The sequence below is a fragment of the Pinus tabuliformis genome, chromosome X, assembly GCF_031772625.1.
Source record: "Pinus tabuliformis cultivar Carrire ecotype Pingquan chromosome X, CPIR1, whole genome shotgun sequence".
In the NCBI taxonomy this organism is placed as follows: Eukaryota; Viridiplantae; Streptophyta; class Pinopsida; order Pinales; family Pinaceae; genus Pinus; species Pinus tabuliformis.
Window position 1 is genome coordinate 160,527,120 of NC_142308.1, and position 22,893 is coordinate 160,550,012.

At 38.2% G+C, this 22,893-nt stretch overlaps 1 pseudogene; it reads right to left on the reverse strand.

Moving 5' to 3' along the window:
- Positions 1-20,216, reverse strand: part of LOC149138947 (uncharacterized) — a 32,809-nt pseudogene extending 12,593 nt beyond the window's left edge.
- Between the last annotated feature and the right edge of the window lie 2,677 nt (positions 20,217-22,893).

The following is a 22,893-nucleotide window of genomic DNA, read 5'->3' on the forward strand; positions in this document are numbered from 1 at the left end:
TTTGGGGTCCAAAAGGTTTCCAGTGGGGAGGAATGATCAGGTGATCGATATTTAGCTCAAAAATCAAAGTGCTCAGAATTTCTCAAAACCTGAACGACCGCGTCCATCTCGAGGATACGATCCCATTGCAACTCGTTTCACTCAAAACGGAGCTTGTATGAGAAGATATCACATTCTGTCCACTTTGCAAAACAAAGGAATTTTGAAAGAAAAAAAAGTACAGTCACTGCATAGTCAGTCGTCCGTACTGCTGACGTGGTAGGTGACTATGCAGGTCAAAGGTTGGTCAATGGCCAGTGAGGTCTCACCAAGTGGCGCATTTTGGTTGGTCGAAGGTTTGGTGATTTGGTGTGATTTCATTGGATAGATGAGGACCAATGAGAAGGAGACATGTAGTAAGCCTAGAGCCCACCACGTGTCCCTCCCCAAAGGCCTAGGCATCAGCGCGCAGTGACAAAATTTTATGGTAGGTCAGCAGAGTTGAACCCGTGACCTCACCTACACAAAGCCGACAACTTACTACTATACCGCACCTTTAGTTCTTAACATATAATGGTTTTAGTTTATATTTCATGTGATATAAGTTGGTGGTTGGGGGAGGAGAGGGCCAGCCCCCTCCCATGTGACCAACTTCAAAAAACCGGAGGCTAGCGCTAACCATAACCGCGTGTGATTAAAGCGCTAAGTGGGATTAATAATAATTAAAACATGTTTATCCATTAATTAATGGCATAGTTAAGTTGGCAATAATTTTGGCGAATCTGACAAATCGAAACAACTCCAAATTTAAAGGAATTAAGTGGAGTTTCTCCAGTTTTAGTGGAGATTTCCTAGGAGAAACTAAAGAGGCCATAACTTTTGCATTTTTCGACCAATTTGGGCTTAGAAGAAGTCATTATTAGATGACTTTGATGTTCTGAGCACATTGAAGCAGGTTTCAAGAGCAGTAGAGCATTGTAAACATCACTTTTTTCCATTTTGAGCTAATACAGAGGCCCAAGCCATGGAAGTTGGACCAAGGAGATGTAGCCCAAGAGGGGTGAACTCCTTTATCAAAACATTGTGTTAAGTGTTCATTTTGATGGTTTGTTGTATATTTGTTTGCTATTGTTCAACACTTTATTTACATGCTATTTTGCTCATGAATTTGACATAAAACTTGACAAATTTACCTATTACATTCACAAACACCATAAAGGAAACCTATGCACATAAAGAAAATGATGAGCAATTGTTTTTAATTATGAAGTTGAAATTAGCATAGCAAAACTAACATTCAACAACAACTCACCTCCACTCATGGCTTCTCATTGTCCATTTTAAGGCTCCACCTCTTCATCAATTGTTATTAAATTATAATTACAATTGTTCCTAAGTCATTTAACCCTTTTACATGTACATACCCATTTAAGCATCATTGACATAATTAATTAGAATATAAATGGGGGATTAAAGGTTGGGGTGTACATGCATGTTTGGACATCTTGTAGTCCTCATCAATGGATCTTCTTCTAGGGACTTCGCTAGGAATGCTCATTCTCACCATACTTGACCTTGTTGGTGGTAGAAGGGCTAAGTAAGATTTTGTAAGATGTTGTCACACAAAGATAGGCGAGAGGAGTCATAGTGGGGCATTCCATTGCCATCACACATTTGATATTCAATTATGACATGTTGAACTTCTTCTTTGGTGAGGAGGTATACATACTTAGGGTCATGAACTTTATTAATCTATTTATTGCACAAATAGGGATGGAAGTCAATATTACTAAGTTTTTTGTTTAATCTAATAATATAAAAAGAGAATTGGCTTACCAGTTTGGGAGTTTATGTCCATTTACAAGGAAATAATTGAATGAAGGCCTCAAATACCTTTGATACAATTAAAACCAAATAACTATTGAAAATAGGACTCGTGTTGGATTTTAGGCAAATGTGAATCAAAGGTAAACTTTTGGTGCAACAAATGGTTTTCTGGAGGGGGACATTTGGTCTTGGTAAATGCTATTTTGGAGGAAACCCCACTCTATTAGCATTTAATGGCCTCTATACCCAAATGGATTTATCAGAAAGCTTTACTTTAACTTTCGATTGAAAGGAAGTGGAGAATATCAACATAGATCCATCTTAACTTTAGATCTACCAAGCACAAAGAGGGATCAAATCTCTTAAGATGCAACCATTTTTTTTAGTACAAAACTTGAGGAATTGTTTGCACATTGAGAAATTTGATTCCTCTCATGTAGATCTAGAATTAAGATGAACCTACCCAAGCTCTTAGTAATGTTATTTATATTTATATAAATTTCACATCTCTCTCTCTCTCTCTCCCTATATATATATATATATATATATATATATATATATATATATAATGTGATATGCATAACATTGATTATATGTGTGTTTGTGTTATAGAAAAATAGTTTAGTGTAAGTATTAAGTTTTTATATGTTTATTAATTAAATTTAAATATGAAGTTCTGAAATATAATGGTTATGAATATGAATCGTTATTATTTAAATTCATTTTAATGTGATATGCATATTATAATTTTTTTCTTGAAACAATTGTTTGTAATTTTATTAAAAAACAAAATTACAACATAAATGATTGAATTGAATCGATTTATTATTTTTATTACTTTTTAATTGAGTTGACATTATGCTTTAATATTATTATTATTATTATTATTATTTGATCTAACACTTCATCGTACACACTACTACAACATCTTTCTCTGCTATGTAAAGTGGGTGTAAAGTGCCTCTCAACACAATAAAGGTTTTCATTTGGAAAGCTAGAAATATATAGTTATTCCTAAAGAATATGGAGGATGGGGGGTAAAAAATGTAATAAATTTTGGGAAATATTTGGTGGCCAAATCTCTCTGGAACCGCTTAATTGAGCCAAGTTGTACGAGGAATGAAATGAAACGTAGGAAAAGAAATGTAGCAAACAGCATAGTGTATAGTGAAAACCCAACTTCTATTGATAACTAAAATAACATAATAAAGTAGAACACAAACTAGCCACGATGGTGGTAGCTATCTCTAGAGGGAGAGAGATCGCAGTTATATGCATTCACAAAATCTATTACAAGAGGTTGAAATAATGACTTTTTAACATAAACAAAGAACCCTATAGGTCCAAAATCTTAACTAGTTGGTACATCAACTTCTCAAGGCCACAAATTTTGCATACAATGTCCATGTGGGGCACACAATAGCCTATTGGAAGGAGTTATCTAAGGATTAGAAATTTTGGTTAGCACCACTTGAATCTCCAAAAAACATCATTTAGGGCCTCAAAATGGCCTTAGAATTTTGGGACCCAAAATACCATAGAAAAAATTCCAAGAAGATAAAGAATCGTTGAGTAGATGGAAGAGGTGGGTGGCCACCAATACCCACCTAGATCACTAACAATTTCTAGATTTTGGAGTAGAATCTTGATGGGAAAGTATATTGGGCTTGGTATTTGGATTGACTAGATTAGAAAAAAGGAATAAGAGTGTATCCAATTTTTCTAATTAACGGAATGCACTCATTTTATCCTTCCCTATTATTGGAAAATATGTGTTTTGGAAGGTAAGTTGTAGTTCAGAGGCAAGGGTTGCATCATATTCGATTATGGGATACAAAGACACTATTTTTTTCTTGATGAAATATTTCACCTTTTACAGTAGATAAGCCACGCTCCCTTAGCGAGGATTGAGGATCCTTCCACTTATAGAATCAAGAATGGATTAAAACTCAATGGTTGGGGATGTCGAGGGATTGGGAAATCCCTTTAAACTATTTTGTGGATGAATTTTAAAGAGCACACATGAGAATTGTAGATAAGGAAGACAAGTTGTTTTAAGTCTTTAATGACTCAAGTGGTTGCTCAATTATTTTGCACAAGAAGCACCTAGAGAGCAACTTACTTTCTTAAGCTACCAATGATGTAAGGAAGGAGGTCATTCTCCTTGATCAGTATAGAAATTGATCCAGGTGGATATTGGTGGCCACCCACCAATTCCACTTGGACCCCCACCATTGCTTCTTTCAGTTTTTCAGTTTCCTTAATTGTAGCACAGTTTACTATTTTTAGCAGTTTTTCGGGTCCTAAACTTCCGGAGTTGTTTTGAGGCCCTAAACGACATTTTTTGGTGATTTTATGTCAAAATTCATTTTTTTTGTCTAGTCCTCGAAGAGATCTTTCCAACGGGCTATCATGCGCGTCAAACAGAGATAATATGACCAAGTCACGACCCCGGGAAGTTGGTTGTCCAACTCACCCCAACGGGGCCCATAAACTCTTGGTGTTACATCTCCTCGGGTTAGGGTTTTGGTTGTTTAGGGTTTGCTCTTATTGTTCAATAATAAAAAGGCCCTTGAGCCTCATTGTAGTTCAGTTCAGAGGCATGTAGCTACCACATCTCTTCTCAGAGATAAGCTACCATCGCCCTAGCTGGTGTATTTCCATTTCTGTTTGTAAGCATATTTCAGTGTTTTACATTAATGAAATGAAGTATTATTTCCACTACGTCTCTGTGTTTATGGTTATCTCTGTAATTTGTTACGTTCCTGTTTAAATCTGGATCAGAAATAAACATATTTTCTTTCAACCTACTAAGCGAAGGCTTGTTATAATTCATAGAATTTCCTCAATGGGTTTTCACATCACAAAGGGAGTCCTTCTTTGATCTAGTTCCATGGTATTGTTTTTCATGCTTAACAATTCATAGCTTTCTAGCTCTTGTTAAAGACTTCAACATTGATTTATCTCACCAAAGAAAGCGAATCACAGTTACACATAGGTTGTTGTGTTTCAAAACCCTCGAGTGCCTTTGCTCTCATTTCCACAGATTTATTTTGGTTCAAACCCACACACACTTTTTTATCTGTCCACTCAACTTACTTCCTTGCTTGCTCGTTCTCAGATTGATTTTCTTGATTGCTTCTAATTATTTTTCCCCAATCCTCACAAGTTTCTCTTTTTTACATCTCAAGCCAGATTTTCCCATTTCCTAGTCATACCATAACCTTATGGTTAGACCTCTAGAATTATTTGGATTTATTCTTACCATTGCTTATATGAGATAGTTGGGTACAAGCCTAACTACTTCCATAATTATGGGAGTTATATTTTAACTACCAATGCCTCCCTCATTTATTATTTTCCTGGGGAAATTGATAATCTTAGATATTTTAAATATTTCATTTAGCAAATAATTTACTAGCAGGGATATTTCCATGGTTATATTTGTGATCATATCCCCCATTGTTGTCTTCCCTCCACTCATGACTTCTCATGGTCCACATTAAGGCTCCACCTCTTCCTCAATTGTTATTAAATTACAATTACAATTGTTCCAACTCTTTTAACCCTTTTACATTACATGCCCATTTAGGCATCTTTGACATAATTAATTAGAATATTAGTGGGTGATTAAAAGTTGGGGTTTTACAACCATTTTTGAACATCTTATAGCCCTCATCAATGAATCAACTTATGGGGACTTCACTAGGAATTCCCACTCTCACCATTCTTGATCTTGTGGGTGGTAGAAGGGCTAAGTAGGATTTTGTAGGATGTTGTTGCACAAAGAAAGGTGAGAGGATTCTGTAGAAATTCTCATTGTAGATCACTTGATAATGCAATATACTAAAGCAAAATACTTGATCTACTTCTACAAACAAACTTGCGAAAGCTTAATTGATTTTGAGCAAGATAAAATAGGACACATATAACAAAGAATGAGAAATCAATCACACATGAACACAGAAGAATACTCTAGGGAAAGCCTCAGCTAAAAACCCCACTATATGTATTATCATACAAGTGGAAATATCTCAGGATTACACAAAGCTTTAGCTCATAAGCTATCCATCTCTCAGTACAATCCCTCAATGCTGCTCATAGACTAAATAGACACAACATATGCCTTCCCTCAGTCCTCCAAGCCTCCTATTTCCTTGTGCAGTTTCTCATGGGTCCTTTGGCTACCACCTATGTGAATTCACCTCTCACACAACTCACCAAACTCAGAAATAACTGCGCAATCCTGAAGGAGATAATTCCTTCTACATGGATGAGTTTCCTATATAGGAAAATTCCTCCAACTGATAGTACACTGTCCCTTCCTTGATCTCAACTGGGTCTCTAACTGAACTGACATGCATGAGTTATTTATGAGAGAATATTCAGTTATCTGAACTAGAATATTCAATTATTGGAACTAATCTAACTAGACTTAACTCAATTAATTGAGCTAACTAATTACAACTCAAAGTACAACTCATCCTAATCACTTTAATTTATTCCTCAATCAAAGGGATAATTGTTGCATGTCTTCACATAGACCTCATGTTTGATTTTCTCCAACTAATTAACTCAAGATGAATTAATTAATTATTTTTCAAATAGCTGCTAAGATCAAATTCGAATTTTAATTCTCAATTTTAGTTCAGGGACTAAATAAAATTGGAATGTATCCCGAAATGATATTTATAGCAATGTTATTTTTATCATTTCTATTTTATCATTCCTTGTTGCTATATCCAACACTGGTACCTGAAATGCTATTTATAGCATTTCTTGTTGCTATTTTCAACACTCCCTCTCAACAAGAAAGGCATTCAACTCGAACCTAATACTGAACCTTTGGAATGTTCTGCATGCAACACTTCTCCCTAGTGTTGTTGCTCCAGCAAATCTACAAACAAAAAAAATCCAACCTGAATCAGAATGATGCCTCTGTCATCAAAGTCTCTGACTACTATTTCCTCTGTCAACTGAAAACTCTGCACCTTTGTTCTCTTCAGTATCTCACTGCTCAAGCCTCTGTCACTTTGATCTCTGACTACATCAATCACACTGATTCTTCCTAGCTCCATCCGTGCTTCTACTGGTCCTATCTCCCAACAATGCATCCGCACTGCACCTCCTCTCATCCTGTTGCATGGTTCTTCCCACTGCTGCACTGCAACTCGGTTACTGAGAAGTAAGTAACTGATCTCCCAACTGACCTCCTTGTTGGGCTAGAAACATCCTCTGATGTTGAAACTTCCTCTGCTGCTCCATCCGCATCTGTCTCTACCCACTCAGCCAGTCCTGCTACTCCTCGTCAGGGCTCTCGTAGCAAGGTCTAATCAAAGAGGCTGGGTACCTCAAAGATCCTACCCCTATTTCAGCCTTCTTGGGACTATCACTTCACATCGCCCCACCTCACACCTGGAGGTATGGCTGCATGTGATTCCTCTACCCACTTGGCTCGAAATTTCCCCCTACTGGAGGTGTTTGCATGAATGGATGCCTCCACTCAATATCCTCTCGGCTTCTCCAGTTGTGGCTGCTCCACAACATCCTGAAGCTGCTTCACCAATTGTGGCTCCTCCACAATCATCTGAGACTTCTTATGGCACTGCATGTCGAGAGGTAATGTACTCTCCCTCTCAACCACCAAGTCTCCAATAGTTGCCTTGCTCCTCAAGGCTTTGCATGCATCTTGAACCTCAAGAGCATACAGGTTCTTGACTCGTGAACCGATCTTCCTCACCTGTCTCATGGTGATATGTCTAAGGAAAACGTTTCCCTTACTGAAGACTACATCATAGCCTTTGTCTTCCAGCATCACGATTGATACCAAGTTTTTCTTCAATCCTTGCACATACTTCACATCTGTTAAGGTAATGTGAGCTCCATGCTCCCTCTGAAAAGAAACCTTGCCCACACTTGAAACACTATACTTTTCATCATTACCCATCGCTATGAGCATCTGAAGGTATTTCTCCTCCAAGGTACTAAACAAACTCTTATCGTCGGTCATGTGGAATGAGGCTTCACTGTCAAGAAACCAACCACAACCCATCATCGATGAAACCATGCATGCGATGAGGGTAAAATCCAATTCGAACTGAGAGGTCAATGCCTCACCTTCAGATCCTTCCTTGGATCCCATCTTAGATTTCCTCAATGGACAATTTGTTGCATAATGGCCCACCTCATGACAATGAAAGCATCGCACTTTCGATTTGTTAATCTTCTTCCCACCATGGGAAGAACTTGATTTGGGATGAGAATCCTTCTCCTTCCCTTTCTTTGCCTTAATCACTAAGGCGCAATTTTCTCATCCTCCTTGGATGAAGAACCATCTCTGGTGCTTCTCCTGATCTCCTCCCGCATCAGATCCAACCACAGTCATTCCTAATATGGTAGTTTCTCTCTTCTATTTACCGAGTCTTGGTAGCTATGCTAGCTCTTAGGAAGACTGGGGAGAGCAAGACTCACCATGTCATCATTGGTTTTCATGATACCTACACTTCCAAGCTCATCCCTGCAGGTGGTGAGCTTGTTCAGATATGTATAGATCGTGTCGCCCTTTTCACACTTGATTTTTCGAAGCTTGTCTTTCAGCGCCAACTTCCTCTAATCACTGCTATTCTGATATAGATCCTTCAATGTTTTCCACATTGAAAACGGTGTCTCCTTCCCATGGAGACTTGAGACTATGTGGTCTTGAACTCCCTCCAGAAGAATCCTCCTTGCTCTAGCCACACATTTCTTCCATTCCGCCAATTCTTGGGCATTAGCAGCTACTGGCTTGGGGACTTCTTGATCAATGAAGTCCTTCAAACCATTGTCCTCTAATACTGCTTCCATGCGATCCTTCTAGGCTATATAATTTGAGCTGCCATCAAGGGCATACTTGAGTCTTAAACCGTTGAACGCCATTGGTGAAATTTGAGATGTGATAAGAATTCGAATTCTATAATCAGGAACTTCAACCTTCGAACTTCTCCCTTCTTTGTATATTGTTCTTCGCTTTGATCACCTTTGCTCCGATACCATGTAGAAATTCTCACTGTAGATCACCTGATAATGCAATATACTTGATCTACTTCTACAAACAAACTTTCAAAAGCTTAATCAATTTTGAACAAGATCAAATAGAACACATATAATAGAGAATGAGAAATCAATCACACATGAACACAAAGAATACTCTGGGAAAAGCCTCAACTAAAAACCCCACTATCTGTATGATCATAGAAGTGGAAATATCTCAAGATTGCACAAATCTTTAGCTCACAAGATATCCAGCTCTCAGTACAATCCCTCAATGCTGCTCATAGACTGAATAGACACAACATATCCCTTCCCTTAGTCCTCCAAGCCTCCTATTTCCTTGCGCAATTTCTCCTAGGTCCTTTGGCTGCCACCTGTGTGAATTCACCTCTCACGCCACTCACCAAACTCAGAAATAACTGCGCAATCCTGAAGGAGATAATTCCTTCTACATGGATGAGTTTCCTATATAAGAAAATTCCTCCAACTAATAGTACATTGTCCCTTCCTCTGATCTCAACTGGGTCTCTGACTGAATTGACATGCATGAGTTATTTATGAGAGAATATTCAGTATCTGAAGTGCAGTAGTTACATGCATGCATGCATTATCTAACTGAACTCACAATCAGTTCCACAAACTGTCGGAACTAATCTAACTGGACTTAACTTAGTTAACTGAGCTAACTAATTACAACTCAAAGTACAACTCATCCTGATCACTTTAATTAAGGGATAACTTCCTCAATCAAAGGGATAACTGTTGCATGTCTTCACATAGACTTCATGTTTGATTTTCTCCAACTAATTAACTCAAGATGAATTAATTATTTTTTTTCAAATAGCTGCTAAGATCAAATAAGAATTTTAATTCTCAATTTTAGTTCAAGGACTAACTGAAATTGGAATGTATCCCGAAATGCTATTTATAGCAATGCTATTTTAGCATTTCTATTTTATCATTCCTTGTTGCTATATCCAACACTTGTACCTGAAATGCTACTTATAGCATTTCTATTTTTAGCATTTCTTGTTACTATTTTCAACATATTCATAGTGGGGTGTTCCATGGCCATCACACATTTGATATTATTTAATGATATATTGAACTTTTTCTTTGGTGAGGAGGTATACATACTCAGGGTCATGAATTTCTCAATCTATGTAGTGAAAGAATAGGGATGGAAGACAAAATTAAGAAGTTTGATGTTTTTAAACTAGATAATCTAAACAGAGTCCTAGATAACATGTTGAGGAGTTTGTGTCCATTTACAAGGAAATACTTCAATGAAGGCCTCAAATACCTTAGCTACAACTAAAACTAAATAAATATTGTAAATAGGATTGGTCTTGGCTTTTAGGCAAGGTGGAATAGAAGTTAAACTTTGGTGCAACAAGTGGTGGTCTGGAAGTGGATGTTTGGTCTTGGTAAAAATTGTTTTGGTGGTAATCCCACAACATTGGTACTTAATGGCCTCTATACCCAAATGGATTTTGGATTGAATCAACAAGATTTACTTTAACTTCCCATGGAGAGGATGTGGAGAATATCAACATAGATCCATCTTAACTCTAGATCTACTAAGCATAGAGAAGGATCAAATATCTCAAGATGAAAACATATTTTTGTGTGCAAAACTTAAGGAAATGTTTACACCTTGAGAGATTTGATTCCTTTCGACGATTGGTAGATTTGGATTTAAGATGGACCTATGCAGGTTCTTAATAATATTATTTATATTTATATAAATTTCACATCTATCTATATATATATATATATATATATATATATATATAGAAATATTTTTATGTTTTATAATTTTTTTTTAATTTTTTTTTTTAATGTGATATGCATAGCATTGGTTATATGTGTGTGTGTTAGAAAAAGAGTTTATTGTAAGTATTAAATTTTTATGTTTATTAATTAAATTTAAATATGAAGTTCAAAATATAATGGTTATGAACATGAATCATTATTAATAAATTCATTTTAATGTGATATGCATATTATGATTTTTTTCTTGAAAAAATTGTTTGTAATTTTAGTAATAAAAACAAATTAAAATGCCCACGGGATGTAGAATAGACCATGATGGGATGTACTATTAAGGAACTCCGTGATGTGAAGGTCATCGGTTCAAAACTCTGTGGGGGAAAATTCCAACCATGTTAAGGGTTGGTGTGGCCTAGCCCGGGTGGGGTCCCTAAGTGACTTTGATGGCTTAGATGCCTTTGGGTCGCAATTTATCAAGCTAAATGTTAACCATGTAGTCATCTCAAGACTCACACAACTTAGCAAACAAATAAAAAAACAAAATTACAATATAAAAACTTGAATTGAAATGATTTATTATTTTTATTACCTTTTAATTGAGTTGACATTATGTTTTATTATTAGTATTTGTTATTTAACACTTCATCTTACACACCACTATAACATCTCCCCCATACTGGGTTGTAAAGTGCCTCTCGACACAATAAAGGTTTTCATTTTGTAGGTTGGATAAATATAGTTATTCCCAAAGAATATGGAGGATGAGGTTTTAAAAAATGTAATAACTTTTGGGAAAGCTTTGGCGGATATATCTCTTTGGAACGGCTTAACTGATTTGAGTTGTATGAGGAATGAAATGAATGCTAGGAAAGGAAATGGAACACACTTAGAGATATAACAAAGAGCATAGTAATATTGCGAAAACCCTACTTATATTGACATATAAAATCACAGAATATTGTAGACACAAACTGATCATAATGGTGGTAACTATCTCTTAAGGAAGAGAGATGGTGGCTACACACATTCGCAAAAAGCTATTACAAGAGGCTAAAATAATGGCCTTCTAACATAAAGAAAGAACCCTAGAGGTCCAAAAACCTAACCCTAGAAGATGAAGTGCCAAAAGGTTTGTGGGCCCCGATGTGGTTAGTTGGTACATCAACTTTCTAGGGGCACATATTTTACGTACAATGTTCATTTGGGGCGCATAGTAGCATGTTGGAAAGAGTTACCTAAGGATTACAACTTTTGGCTAGGACCACCAAAATTGCCAAAAAAAAACATCATTTAAGGCCTCAAAATGGCCTCAAAATTTTGGGACCTGAAAAACCATAGAAAAGTTTCTAAGAAAATAGAGAACTGTTAAGTTAGTGGAAAAGGTGGGTGGCCACTGATATCCACCTAGATCATTAAAAGTTTCCATCTTTTGGAGTATAATCTTGATGGAGAAGTATATTGGGCTTGATACTCGGATTGACTAGATTAGAAAGCGAATTAATAATGTATTCAGTTGTTCTAATTAGTAGAAGGCACTCACTTTATCTTTCCACACTATTTCATAATATCTATCTCGAAAGGTAGGTTGTGGTTCAAAGGTAAGGGTTGGATCACATGTGATTATGGGATACAAAGACATTGTCTTTTTCCCAAGGAAATAGTTCACTTTTTACAACAAATAGGATGAGTGACCTTTGCGAGGATTGGGGATCCTTCCACTTAGGGAATCAATAATGGATTACAACTCAATGGTTGGGTATGTTGAGGGATTGGGAAATCCCTTAGAAATATTATGTGGATGAATTGTAAAGAACATACATCAAAATTGTAGATTAGGAATACCAATTGATTTAGGTCTTTAATGAATCAGGGGGTTCATATTCAACCATTATGGAGGAAGCGTTTGAAAATAAGAGAACCACCCAAGAGCTCTTTACTGATGTGGCTCATCCTAAAGAAAACGGTTTGACCTGGGAAGCATGACAAAAGAGATTTTTCCAAGGGTCTTGGAATATGTATTCTTTGCTATAAGATAGGGAAGACTCATCTCATTTATTCTTGTCTTTTCATTACAAGAAATTTTAGCCTAAAAGTGCCCATGAAATTTTCGTGTACTTTCCATGTCATAATATGTAAACCAATCAAAAACATTTAAATTTAAAAAGAGGTACATGTAAATATTTTGGAGGGAAAAGAAGAAAAACTACTTTTTTAAATTGTATTTTTGGCTTATCTCCTTATAGGTTTACTCAAATTTCAAGTGTAGACACTCGTTGGATGCAGAATTAAATTCTGCATCCAACGACTAGCCATCATTCATGCTTTTGAGAAGATCCACATTGATAAAAATTGAAGATATATTAAAAAACGTGTTCAACGCATTTTTTTAATGTATATTTATTTTTTATCAATGTGTGTCTTCTCAAAAGTATGCATGATGGGTACTCGTTGGATGCAGAATTTAATTCTACATCCAACGAGTGTATGCACTTGAATTTTAGTAAACATATAAGGAGATAAGCCAAAAATACAATTTAAAAAGTAGTTTTCTTTTTTCCCTCCAAAATTCAGAACTCTTTTTTTTTGTAAGCTTAGCAATACCTTTCATTAATTCATCTATAAACAGAGAGGTTACAAATATATGGGTTGTTTGGTGGCCCCAACTTGCCTAGTGGGAAACTAGGTCTGTTGACCACCGAATTGCATTATAAGCCATCCAAAACATAAATAGTTCAAGTCTTTTTAGCCAAGCCTTATAAGGCTGATAGTATGGAAACCAACTAATAAACATCAGACTGAAAACATAAATGCTACCCAACATAAACAACAAAAATAAACCAAAATTAAAAGTGATAACTTTGACCCATTAATCATCCGACGATTCCCCCGAAGCATGATCTTTATCACTTGATCTTGGTAATTCAGATTGTGGAAGATTTTATTTTTTTTGTAAGCTTAGCAATACCTTTCATTAATTCATCTATAAACAAAGAGGTTACAAATATATGGGTCGTTCGGTAGCCTCAACTTGCCCAGTGGGAAACTAGGTCTGTTGACCACTGAATCGCATTATAAGTCATCCAAAACATAAATAGTTTGAGTCTTTTTAGCCGATCCTTATAAGGTTGATGGTGGAAACCAACTAATAAACATCAAACTGAAAACATAAATGCTATCCGACATAAACAACAAAAATAAGCCAAAATTAACAACCATAGCTTCGACCCATTAATCATCCGACGATTCCACCAAATTAGGATCTTTAGCACTTGATCCCGTTAATTCAGATTGTGGAAGACATGTGATATGTCACTCAATGCGACCCAGACGGGCATTCTGATTCTACAAATCACGTTGGATAAGTTGGAGCTTGTTTTGAATGTCTTGTAGACTTGGCTCGGCCTCACTGTGCGTCATTGTGTTGGTGGTCGAAACCATTGCTTTGGCCACTATGCACTGCATTAACCAGTAAAGATGAAATGGATTGTCTGAACAGGGTGAGACGACCGCACATGTACCCAAGGTCTGTGATTAGTTACCCCCAATCTTCGACTAGCTGTTCAGGCTTAGCTTGTGAATTCAACTCTGCCTCCCAGTTCGCAATCAATTGTTTGACCTCCATCGAGGTCCCTTTGCAGTAAGCCTTGACCGTGGCCTGAAGATTCTCTTAATTTTTTTTGACCCATCTATCACGCAACCCTCTGTCGTGCAGTCCCCTATTGCGCATTCTCCTTCCGCATAGTACCCATCTGTGTTGTCCCCTGTCGCACAGTCACTTGTCACGCAGTCGTCGGGCGCGTAGTCTCCTGCCACTTAGTCCTTTGCCGCCTAGTCCGACTGGAAGATGGATTTACATCTTTTCCTTTATCTTACTGGTGTCTTCTGCCTCTTTTGCCTTGACCTGAGGCTCCACTGCGGGGCTGAGACTTCACCATATCTTCCAAGGTCGAGCACCCTTTCTTCACCCTTCTCCCACTTTCCCATGCTCATGACCCAACCCATTGTACAGAGGCCAGAAGAGAAGACAACGTAGGTGGACCTGGAATATAATTTGTACAAAAAAACACCTGAAAAATAAGCATTAACTTAATGAATGACCAGAAAGACAAATGCAATGCCGGACAACATTGTGTCCCTTCATAATTCCACCCGAGCCAGTAAGCATATACAATTAATAACCCTCTGGAAGTGGGAGGTATCACCAGAATAAGAATGATGTCCCCCATACCCCCCTAATCCCTGAGTCCGTAGACTTGGCCCTAATGATTTTCCAAAACCCTTGCTCTCCATAGGGCTTGCCCCAACAATTCAGGCTTAAATTGGGAAACCCAATTATCAACATGCAGAGAAAACATCATGATAAAAAACTGGAAACTAGTAAACATGCCCATGCAAGAAAGAATATTGCCAAAAAATATAGAAATCAACATTACATAATCGAGAAGGCCTATATTGCCATTCATAGAAACTGCTAATTTAACTAATGTTTCCTTTCCCCTCCAGGTGCAAAGATTATCCCAAGTAGCCACCCCCACCCGTGATACAAAGATAGCATTATAACATACCAAAATTTATACGCCAACCTCGAGCAGAGACCAACAACAGCTAGGTATTCCTCTCGTGTTCCTAGTGCTGCGAACCTATAACCAACAAACTTAGGCACCTTGAGAAGCTGAGGACCCAAGTTTATATGTCGGATATACTGTCTTAACTCCACCTTCGCTCCCACTACCTGTAGGCACCAAGGATTATCAACTTTCACGTTGTGGATCTTCCAAGATCTGCGACGCTTCATATTATCACAATGAATATGCGTGTGAGGGCATGGAGGATACCACCCATGGTCCCAAAACATTAAAAGCTTTTTCATGTCAATCAAGCCCAAGCGGGCCTCAAGCTGTCTCACACCTCGATCAAGGGTTGTGATTAGGAGCTAGGTCCTGGTTCAGTCCATTCCTGCTTCCCCCATCTCCCTTATCCAATGCTTATCTATATTCACTCCCAAGTGAAGACAACCCTAGTTTGTTAAGGAATCTGCAGCTTTGTTTCCATTTGCAGGGGACATGTGAGGGGATGATATATTTGAAATCTTGAATAAGTTCACTAATATTTTGGATCAAGCGATAATTCCTCCAACTTTTACTAATCTTTTCCCACTAGGACCCCTAGTTAAGATTTTTAATAGTATCAATGATCAAAGAAGAGTCGTCTTCCACCACCATTTTTCTCAGCCCTTCCCTTCTGGCTATTATCAAGCAATGTTTAACAACATTGAATTATGCTTTGTTGTTACTTGCAATGCCACAATCCGAAGCATATATTCGGACATCCCAACCCTGCGATCCCTGATGACCCCTCCAAAGCTTGCATCCCTAGGTTACCTTTGGATGCCCCATCAAAGTTTAGCTTGAGAAAACCTTCAGGGGGGCATGAGAAGCAAGAAGGAGATTGGCTGGGAGGCAAATTTAATTTCCAAGATGAGGGTGTGAGCATTTGTGGGGATAATTTGAGAGTAGATAGTATTCACGCTTGTTGGGGGTTGGCCTTCCAATCATCAGAATGCCATTTCTCTGCAAGTATAGATTCTCTTAAATTTTGGAGTATTCCTTTCTAGATTTCTAAGTGTGACTGTTTTTGGTCCTTGAAAATCCTTTTGTTCCTTTCCTTCCATACTGCCCATAAAAGAAAGTTGAGAGATAGACACCAGGCTCGATTTACCACAAGACTGGAAGAGATTCCTTTCCTCCAACTCCCAATGGTGGATCAAATACTAGTATTATCCCAGTCTAGATGACCAAAAAGAGTATCTATATTTTGCCAGAGTCAGGCTACAAAGGGGCATAAATTTAGGAGATGCTTTATGGTTTTAGTCTGAGAGGCACACATACTGCAGAAAGAGGGCCCATGGATTCCTCTCTTTTGTAATTAGTCCCAGTAAGAATCATGCCACTGCACACTGGCCACAGGAAATACATTACTTTCGGCCAAAATTATCCCATCCATATTTTCCTCCAGAGTGGATTGTTTTGATCTGGATGCTCCTCTATTGCCAGTCGGTAAGCTTCTTTTATGGTGAACATACCTTTAGTTGTATATCCCCACCTAAGAATGTCTTGTCCTTCTAACGATGCAATTCTTTTAGTGCACAACTCAAAATCAAATGCATCCCATTGGTTTGAGTCAGGAGGTTTGTGCCATTCTTGTTTCATTTTCCACTATCTCCATTGATTCCTGGGGCTCGCGTCCCAAAACTGATTAACCGTTAAGTTGTGGGGTCTATTAGTGAAAAGGAAGATCTTCACCAAATCCTAGCAGTTCAAAATTTTTTCCTGCTGTTGCCATGAATCTGGCAAAAAAATAACTCTCTTCCCATCTCTCATTTCCCATAATGTATGGTTGCGAATTAACTCTTTATTCTCAGAAGCTAAGTTCCAAATTGATGATCCTCTTGGAGTTCCCTGCAGTCTCAATTTTTCCTCTATAGTTGAAGGCATGTTATATTTCTGCCCCAGATGACCTTCTAGAGATCAGTACCACCTTGAATCCATCACCACCAGAGTTTTTCCCCCATTGCTTGGTTTAGTAGAAAGGGATCCCGAAGACCTAACCCCCCTACCATTTTAGGTTTATTCAACCGATCCCATAAAAGGAGTGCCCATTTTTTAGCTTCCTAAGCTCCCTGCCATAGAATTTTTTTGTCGTTGTCATATCAGAGCAAGAATTTTTAGGAGCAGCTAAAACTAAGAGTTGATATATTGGGATCGATTAGAGCACGACCTTCAGTAAAACCACCCTCCCAACAATGTTCAAGGATCGGAAATACTATTTTTGAAGCCAGGATTCGATTCGCTCAAGGAGGGTTTTCCAAAAGGAGGTCCTAAGAGAGTTAGTCACTAGGGGAATTCCTAGGTATTTGGACAGAAGGGAGCCAATGCGAAATCCCAGAGTCCTAGCCAAGAAAGATTGGGAAGGAACCAAGGTGTTGAAGAAAAAGATATTAGATTTCTCATTATTGATAAGAGTACCAGAAGCTTGCATAAAGTCTTGTAATATGTTTTTTAGAGCCCTGGATTCCTGAAGGGAGACTTGACATAAAAAAATTATATCATCCACAAATTGCTAGTTGGATAAGGGAAGGTCATTGCCCCATAGACGAATTCCTTTTAAATGGCCAATTTAAACAATTGATTTTATATATCTTCCCAGCCCTTCCGCAGCCAAAATGAAGAGGAAGGGTGAAATAGGGTCACCTTGATGGAGGCCTCTAGATGCATTGAAGGTGTGGGAGGGAAAGCCATTTATGAGGATCGAGAATACTGAGGAGGAGATGAGAGAAGAAATCCATTGGATCCATCGCTGGTCAAAGACAAAGGCTTTCAATATGTTCTTCAAAAAGGACCAACTCAGGCGATCATAGGCTTTGGATAAGTCCAATTTTATCATCATAGACTTTGATTTAAGGCTCTTGAGAGAGTGAATTTCCTCCTGGGCAGTGACAATGGCATCCATAATATGGCGGCCTTGGACAAAACTAGTTTTCTTAGGAGAAATCAAGGCAGGAAAAAGGGGTTTAAGACGTTTGACCATAATGGTGGAGACAATTTTATATATGAAATTACATAGAGAAACAAGTCTGAAACCCTGAGGGTCTTCAGAATGAGTTGTTTTTGGACTCAGGGATATAAAAGTAGAGTTAAGAGCCAGATGTACCTACCGGGATAGCCGAGATTCTTCAACCACTTCCAAGATATCCTTACCCAAAATAGGTCAGGCCGCCTTAAATAATTTTGCAGTGAAGCCGTTAGGTCTTATGGATTTGTTCTTCACCAAGCCTTTTACTACCTCCTCAACTTCCTCCATAGTGATGGCTCTCATCAGTGCCATGTTTTGGTCTCTGCTGACCAATTGTGGGATGTGTCTTGTAATGCGCTTGATTGCTTCTAATCTATCCTGATCCAATTCTAACAGGAGGTTATGAAAATGGTCAACCATAAGGTTTTCCATGTCTTCATGTTGTACCAGTTGGTTCCCCTCTACATCAAGCAATGAAACAATACAGTTTTGCTACCTATGCTCAATCATAACTTTGTGAAAGAAATGTGTGTTTCTCTCCCCTTCCCGCAGCGATTGAATCCTAGATTTTTGTTTCCAAAGTAGCTCCTCTTGCATTCTTCGTTCCTCAATATGAGTTAGGATTTGTCCTTCTTCTACTATTAGGGGCCCTGAACGCCCTTGGTTGATCATCTATTGTTGTACCTTTTGCATGAGCACTTGTAGGATTTCCTGATCTTTCTGAATGTGACCAAATTTTGATTTATTCCATTTTTTTATCTGTTGCTTCAAATCCTTCAAGCGAAATTGAAAGGTGTGCATACAGTTACGTCCCTGAACTATACTGGAGGTCCACCAATCCTTTACTTTGTCTAGAAAGGATGTGTCCCCTAACCAAAAGGACTCGAACATGAAGGTTCGATTACGTTGGACCAACTTAAGGTTGATTTCCAGCCAGATTGGCCAATGGTATGATCCTAGACAGGGAAAAATGGAGGCTTTAAAGAAAATGTCCTTACTGATAAGTTCTTTAGAGACCAGGGATCTATCTAACTTGGAAGCGACTTGGTGGGTTTCGCCTCTCCAGTTGTTCCATGTGAATATCCCGTTGATGGTTGGAATATCTACTACTTTCAAATCCATTATCCAAGTTTGGAAGAGCTCCATTTCTAGCTCCCGCCATCTTATCCCACTCTTTTTATCTTCTATCAAGGTTATGAGGTTAAAATCTCCCCCAATCACCCAAAGTTTTTCCTCACTCATTGTGCAAAGCTTTCCTAAATGTTGGAGGAAATCTTATTTCTCCCCTGGAATATGAGGACTATAGACTGCCAATAATAATACCCACTCTTTAGCCCCAATATGTATGAATCTTTCAGATAAAATACAGGTCATATTGATCCAATGGTCAAAAGGGATCTCGCTAGGGTTCTAGAGTATGGCAATGCCCCCTGCACTACCCCTTGCATCTAAAGCTATTACTTTGTACCTGGGACGCATCCAACTAAGCATTGCTTCAATTCTTTCTCCTATAACCTTAGTTTCCTGGAGAAGCACTATTTGGGGTTTATCCTTTTTTAGGTGATCCTACAGATATCTCTCTTTACCTCGGCTGTTGAGGCCCCTCACATTCCAGGAGATAACAATCATTGAGAAACTTTGTTAATTTGGTGGAAAGCCATCGATAGTGGTACCACCCGTCCAGAGTTGACTAATGAATCTCCTACCATTTGGATCGATTCTTGAAGATTTTTCCTTCCATGTTTCTTACCTCCTTTGTTTTGACTTCCAGATTCTTGTGAGCCTCCCAATTGGGAACCGATGATGTATGGCAGATCTGGTGGTTTTTGACTCTGCTTCGCCTGATATTGCTGGAACGTGTCCCGGTAAAGCTTCTTTTGATCCTTTAGAATGAACCTCTCATCTAGATTCCTCCATTCATGCAATAGTTTCTTCAAAATTTGTTCTTTGGTGCTCAAATCCTCCTTTGATGTATCAATATCCATGATATTGAGTTCCGTGGGCTTCTCTTGTTCTGCCTTGTCTGAAGGTTCCATTTGGGCTTTTCGTTTTGGCTTAGGATTTGTTTTGGTTGGTTCTCTCCCTCATGCTGCTTCATTCGGCTGATCTTTTTACTTTGGAACTTTCCCCCATATCCTGCAGAACCCCAAAACGATTTTGATTCTCTGGATTTTGTTGCTTTGCTATCGAATGTGTTTGGGCCTATTTCGCATTCTTCTTCTTGTGTGAGACCTCTTGAAAACCTTCATTATCCTCTTGCAATGGAGTATGCTCTTTGGCTTGAGACCCAACTTCGGCATTTGCTTGATTAAATGGGAAGGCTTTATACAAGTGGCCATACTCATGACAATGGGGACAATGAAAAGAGATGTGCTCGTAATCTAGAGGTTGTTGCTAGATATCATCTTGGTATTCTAGTTCTGCCAATTTAGGGAGGGGTTTAGTGATATTCATGTAAACATAGATGCGAGCATACAAAGCGTATCTCCCCTGACTGGTCGATTCAACTACTTTCACGAATCTTCCAATGGAGTTGCCTATCCCTTCCAGGATTTCCAGACCCTAGAAATCTACCAGTAGATCGAAGAGGTGAACCCAATAAGGGCGTGTTTTGGGAAGCTTTAGTGTCTACAGATAAATGCTTAAACCCCTAGACTAGTAGCTAAGTCTAGAACAACAGTGCAAAGCATTCTCTACTTTTTCTATAACTAATAGATTAAATAAGACAATAAAGAAGCCTACCTAAAGCTTTCGCTTTTTCCTTATCTCCCTTGACCAATTATGTCGCTCCTTTCTGCACTTAATCCGCTTGAAAAGTACCTTCACACAGACAGAAGACAAAAATCGATCAAAGCATATGATAATGATCTATTGATTAAAAATAAAATGGAAACAAGTGCATAATACACATATGAAAGCATCAATGAACAATACAAACATATGGAAAACGCTTTGAACACTTTATTAGTAAAAGGAAGAGTTACAATCCAATTTGCTTGATTCAGTGCCACTCCTCCATTTCAATCCCATCCTCTCCTCGTAACAAGCAAGACATTTTGACATCATTACAATACTTAAAACCAACTCAAATCTCATACTAACAACATCTCCCTATAATTCAATGATTTCCAACCCCTAATCACTTAGATCAGTGGTTTTTTTATAGGTGAATGAAGGAAGTTATGCCATAAATGGTAACAATGAATGCCCTCCCAAACTTAGGATTTAATTCCATGGAGGAAGGGATAAAGGGATTAATGTTCCTTAACTTCCTCCCTCATCCAATTTCGAGCCCAAAGGAGTAGATAGCCTTGGGAAACTTCTAGAGGCATCCTATGGATAAGAATATTCCAAACCCCAATGCATATTTCGCTCAAATTCGCCCAGTGCAAGCCAAAGAGGGCTCAAGTGTGCTGCAATGCACCTTGGCAATGTACTGGGCTGCACTGCAGTGCACCCTGATAAAAGCCTGCCTGCGCTGATCTTCTTAGAGGCAGTTTTTGGATGATTTCAATCATGGAATCTCTTGGGAAGGAAGCATTCTAATGGTTGACTACATTAGGGCATGTAACAATTGAATTAGGGTTTGATGGGCCCTAATAGTACTAATCTGTAAGTCGGGGTTGATGTGCCCAAATGGATTTGTAACAGTTGCCCCCTAAAGTATGAAGTCGTAAATATGTATGTCGAGTGAAGTACTTTACTATGTGGAGAGGAGGTTTCGAAGTGGAAGGTGACCTGCATCAATTACAATACATATATCATGATAATTGATTTTTTCTCATGAACTTTCTGAGGGAATGCATACCCATGCTCAGCTTATAAACTTTCATTACATGTACAAATATAGTTGTTTACAGATATAGACCCATGAATGGATTACCATGAATGTAAGGCCATTGTACATTTGATTTAGTACTCCTGAAAATATCATATCCCGGATGGATGGAACTAGATCCGGGGTCTTCAATCTCGTTTAATATTTTGCTAAAGTACAATTATAACCATGTGAATAGATGATCTGAAGTTGAACATCGTAAGACATCATCTGATTACCAGCGAATGATGTAAGCCATTAACAGACACAAGAGGAATCACCGATAATGATCATGACCCTCAAGGTACTATAGTACATTTCGCATGGTGTGAATAAATGATTTGATGTCGAACACCATACGAAGTCTTTCGGTCAAAGGCCAGTGATGTCAACCTATCACTGGAAGCGAGAAACCTGCCATTGATATATGCAAGCCTCAAGGTACTAAAGGGGTGTTTTTAAGTCAACTTCTTGGATAATGTGCTAATTTCAACAAGAAGCGACTCGTCGTAGGAGGGCCTTGATGTATCCCACATCAACGACACAAAACGAAGTAAATGATTTTGGAGATGAAAATCGACTGACGACAAAAGGTTCAGGAATGGCGGTCATGAAAATGAAGGTTTACGGTATTGCAAAGGATGAAGTTTGAACTGAATGACTTCTCTTGAACATGTCGACAACGCTAAAATGAATTGGTAGCATTAAACCAAAACAAAGTAATGGATGGTGTGATAGACCAATAGTGTGATAACCATCAAGCTGAATGACCCAACCCACATAGTCACAGTGATGAGGTGAAAGTGTCATGTTCAAGAGCGACTTGCTACCGTAAAGTGTTCTCCCCCTTTTCCCATTTTCCCTAGTCATTGCTAACCAGTACCTCTTTATTTTTA